The sequence below is a fragment of the Rhinopithecus bieti genome, unplaced genomic scaffold (assembly GCF_001698545.2).
Source record: "Rhinopithecus bieti isolate Rb0 unplaced genomic scaffold, ASM169854v2 scaffold_44510, whole genome shotgun sequence".
NCBI lineage: Eukaryota > Metazoa > Chordata > Mammalia > Primates > Cercopithecidae > Rhinopithecus > Rhinopithecus bieti.
The window spans coordinates 627,993-633,404 of record NW_016818390.1 but is presented as its reverse complement, the minus strand read 5'-3'; positions in this window follow the sequence as shown (position 1 = coordinate 633,404).

Genomic DNA, 5,412 nt, shown 5'->3' with positions numbered 1-5,412 from the left:
ATAATAGTATCAAATATTTTACAGCATTTAAATTTTCAATTTATCTTCATAGACAGCAGCCCATTTCATAAATTATGGCAGCCTTAGAAGAAATAGTGAGCAGACATATCAATTTGTTTTACATCTGAAGAAAAAAAGTTAAGTAAAGTTTAACCATATCAAAGCTAATGATACATGTCTACTATAATTCTAGTTTTTAGAACTTTGTGTTAGAAGGCTTTGTTAAAATTGATCACATATTTGCATATTAATGTGACTATATAATTAAGAATATCAACCTTTTAACTGCCTAAATATTTTAAGTTTATATTAGCTCTAAGGCTTTAATTCTCAGGATCTGAAAACATTTACTTCTTGGGATTAGAAATGTTAAATTTAGTATGCTTAAATGTTCACAATACTGTTATCAGCAATTGTTTGCCTTCGTTGTCTAGCTTTTTAAATCCTTATGCCATTATCTGCTTGCTTCCTTTCATCACATGCCTATAAATATAGACTCCAAATTTCTCTTGATCTGTCTTTATATAAGCAGGCAAATGGACACCATATGTATACACTCATATGTATATATAAACACATTTACATTTAAATGCATATACTCTTTTATAAAAACATATAAACATGTAGGTACACATATATACATATCTCTATGTAAAGACACATAGATTTGTCTGAGATTTACCCTTAATGTAGCCTTAAATGATTTTGTTGAGCTTAATCTGTAGCTGGCTACATAAAACCAGTGTTTACAAAATTTTTTTCCCACAGCCACATTAGGAAACAGATATTCATTTACATTTTACAGATAAGAAGACTGAGGCTCTGAGATATAAAGCAAATTGTTCAAGAAATCATGACCACTAATGCAGACATTGAATTGACTTCAAGGATAACTAGCTCCAAGGCAAATAATCTTAACTACTATACTGCATTGTTTCTTGTTCATAGGTTTATAGGTACCTTGTCTTTTTTCCTCAGAATTAAAAACATTGATCACTATTGTGCAAAAATGCTACACTGATTTACAGTTACAATACTCCAGGATTATTCATCTGTAATAATGATTGTGCAAACAACTGTGTATCTTAGTTTCCAGTTACTTCCTCAAGGATAAGAATTTGTTATTTATGTATACAAGCCAAGGTCAACACACATCAGTGACCGGAATAGTTTTTATTGCACTAACAAACACAAATAATATTTTCAATGTCACTATCTTTCTTATAAACAAATATTTATCAAGTTTTTTATACCACACAAGATAGATTTCTAATAAAATCTTGCTCTTTGGCTGATGCTTTTAATAGCATATTTCAAACCTCTTTTTTCTCTTTTTAATTTTTTCCACATCCATAACCTTAATTCAAGACCTCTGTCACTCTATTTCCTAAATTCTTAATTCTAGAAAATATATACATGAAAAAATTTCCAATGCTTCTGCTAGGGAGAGTGAGTAGTGATTTTCCCCATTTCCCATTTTGTGTTTGAAATGCTCTCCTTTTTCATTTGAACAAATAACTTTGATAGGACCAGTCAATGATTAGTCACTTTCCACACACCACAGTGCTTCTCATGGCATCACGCTGAGTGTTTGAGATGTCCTTCTTTCCAATATTGCAAATACTTCTTTTGTTCCCATGCCATACTCACACCTACACTCTTCCTTGATTGTCAGAGTTCGTGTCTGGAATGCTTTTCTGTTCTGGTGCTACCTGTAAGTCTTGGAGTTTCATACCTTATCAATGGTGTGGTAGTTTGACCTCTTCCCTTTGATTCCTGTCAGTACAATATGTATCACATAGGCATTATATATGTGCCTATCACATAGGCATTATATATAGGCATTGTAAACATATATACACATATAGCGTTTATATACAAGCATGCATATGTTATGTGTATATACATGCTTGTATTCATATGTATTATTTAGTACTTATGCACATATATAAAACAAATGTATTTTAAACAAATATGAGAATATAGGATACGTGTTTCTCCATAGCATTTGTCTTAATGTTCATCTGCAATGTTGGTTTATCTTAGTCTAGTGTACTCTAGCCATGTTAAACTTCATGAATAGGTTGTTACAATCTAACAGCTGTATTGGTTAAACCACAATATCTCACTTGTATAGTTAAAACAGTTCTTGCAAATACAAGAAAAAGTCCAATGCTGAGCTGGCCAGTGGGATGGCTGTCATCCAAAAGTCTTTTTCATCTGATATTTTACCTATACCAGGTTGCTTCTAGAGCTGTAAGTGAAGGCTGGACATTGTGACTCACATAATACCAACACTTTGAGAGGCCTGGGTGGGAGGATTACTTGAGGCCAGAAGTTTGAGAGCAGCCTGGGCAATCAAAGTGAGACCTCATCCCCCTGTGCCTCCCCAAAAATGCCATCAGCCATCAGTGGTCTCTAGTTCAGGCTATAAGAATGGAAAAATGGTCTGGAAGATCCACTACAAGGAATTCATCTGAAGTATCATGTGTGACCTAGTCCCTCTGTTTACAATCTATTGGTTAGAACACAGTCACATGGACAGCTAATGGAAGACAAGCTGAAAAAATGTAGTTTAATTGTCTGACAAGGAAAGAAGAAACAGCTGGTTTCTGCCATAGAAATGCTAATGACTTAGCATTCTCTCTATGAAACCTATAACTCATTCACAGCTGGATAGAAAAATCTTCAGAATAAGAGAATATAAGTACTCTGAAGTTCAGAACAGGGTAGTACTGGTTTGGTGCAAAGGTAATTGCAGTTCTTGCCATAAAAGTAATGGCAAAAACCGCAACTACTTTTGCACCAACCTACAGAAATTTGTTGAGAAGGCTGGAAATACAAACAATCCAAACCAAAGTGAAACATCCTATTGCAGCTTCATATTACAGTTTGATAAATAGTATTAAAGTCTTTTTTTTAAGGTCCTCTCTCTTTCCTTTTTCAGTTTCACCTCAAGTGCCTCAGCTGTGAATTGTCATATTAAAGAGTACCAGCTTGAAAGCAGAGGACTATGCCAGTTGGCCTGTGTGCCCTTCTAATGTTAAAACCTATCCTTAATTGGAATAAAGATTAGCATATTTCAGATTAAAAAAATCTATCTTTATATTGTCAGGAAAGTATCCTTAAAAGAAAAATATTCTAAGTTCTTCTTTTTGCCGCACTGACATTAATATCAATTATTTAAGTGTTTTTTCCTTGCTAGGAAACTTTAAATATCAATCCGGTCAGATTTCGCATAAATATATAAGCCTAATTTAATTGAAAAAATCTGTTTGAATAACATTGCGCTCTAGACTTATGTGAAGAAGAAAAAACAATTCAGCAAGAAGGCAGACGCATTCAAATGGGTTGGTTGCTGGAGGTTTTTGTTTGTTTGTTTGTTTGTTTGTCTTTCATTGTTTGCTGTTTTCTGAGTTTTTTTTTTTTTTTTTTTTTTTCAGAGATAGAGTCTCACTCTTGCACACAGGCTGGAGTGCAGTGGTGCAATCATAGTTCACTACAGCCTCAATCTCCTGGGCTCAAGTTGTCCACCTGACTTAGCCTCCTGAGTAGCTAGAACTACAGGTGCATACCACCATACCTGGTCTTTTTAAAATTTTTTTAGACAGTGGTCATGCCATGTTGCCAGGCTGGTCTCTCAAATCCCTGGCCTCAAAAGATCCTCCCTTTTCAGCCTTCTGAAGTGGTGGGATTATAGGCATGTGCCAATACAGTGGCCAGGTTGCAGTTTTAATAGTCATAAAAAAGGAACATGGATTTCAGGTGCTGAATGTATAGTGGTAGATTGACTCTGGCTACAGTGGCATTGAGATAAGAGGAAGAGAAAGAGAAGAGTTCAGGGAAGCTAACAAGCATCGATGTTCTTCTGCACAACACTTTACATATCATGGCAGCAGTGGCCCACCTGGAGTGGTCACTGCCATGATGCCAGCTGCAGTGAGTGAGGCATGGCCTGGTCTGCGAGCTGCATGGAGCTGGTCAAGCCAGGAACAGGCAGAAACCCCATCCCTTTCTGAGTTGATAGGGCAGGAGCCTTGCACTCCCCAGGCGCAGCTGCGACTGCCCAGCCACAGCTCCGGACTCAGGCATCCCTGTGCTCCTGGAGGTCAGGAGCAGGCAGGAGCTCTGCCCTCCCAGGTGCAGCCACAGCTGCCCAGCCATGGCTGCCAATCTGGGCAACTCTGCACTCTTGGGTGCCTGGGAAGCACCCCTGTTCCTGCAGTCTTGAAAGTGCCTGCTCCCGCTGCCTGGCCTCTCTCAGCTCCCAGTGCCCACTCCAATTTTGGAGCAAGGTTGAGGCCAAGTCCAGGTGTTGTTGGAATGTGGCTGGGTGTGCACACACTTGGGGCAGAACTAACACACCAGCCCCCTGCCACCTTGGCCCCCACTGGACTTTGGGTACCAATGAGCATGGGAAGGAGACTGAGAGAGGATGAAGGGTGGCTCAGCATGGAACTGCAGGCACCCCTAGGCACGAACAGCCTGGGCACTGGGGGCACCATGGCCAGCAGGTTAATGGTGGCAGGAGGCAGACAGGCTACTGGGCAGAAAGGGGCAGGTCCCCAGCAGAACCTCACCTTCAGGCCAGGGATGGCCTGAGGCCTGAGGGCTGGGCTTCCAGTTCTGCAGATCTGAGTGAGAACTTATGGTGCTTTTTCCCTGTCTGCCTATGGCCATCCATGAACCAATCAGCATACACTTCCTCCCATCTGAAGCCCATAAAAACCCCAGACTGAGTCAGACTCAAGGAGACAACTGGAAAACTATCTGCAGAAAGGAGCTACTCACTCCAGGGCCTTCCCACTGCTGAAAGCTGGGCATTTATCTGGACTACCAGCTGCAGAGAAGAGCTACCCACTCCAGGGTCTCTCCTCTGCTGAAAGCTGAACACTTGTCAAGATGCCCTGCGTTTGAAGAAGAGCTACCCACTGCAGGTCTCCTCTGAGCTGTTCTGTCACTCAAAAAATTCCTCTTTGCCTTGACCACCCTCCAATTGTCTGCATACCTTGTTCTTCCTGGGTGCAGGACAAGAACTTAAGACTCACTGAATGGTGGGGCTAAAAGAGCTGTAACACAAACAGTGCTGAAACACACCCCTTGCTTGCCATGTTGCAGGTGACAAGGGGAGAAGAAAAAAAGAGAGAAGGGCTGCAGCCCTTCAGGGAGCCCACACCTAGGAGCTCCCCAATCCAGGCAGTGACACTTTCTCTGGGACTCTGTAATTCCTGGTGTCTTCAAGCTTCCAGGTGCCTCCACTTTCCCTGATGTCAGCTGTGGAAGCTGTTTGTGGTGTGCCTGATACAACCATAGCCTCACAGGGAGCCAGTGCCAATGCTGGGTGCCTGGTGCTGCCCACCCTGCCCCAGCTGTCATGACTGACTGAGTGCAGTGGCCAGACCCCACACTCGC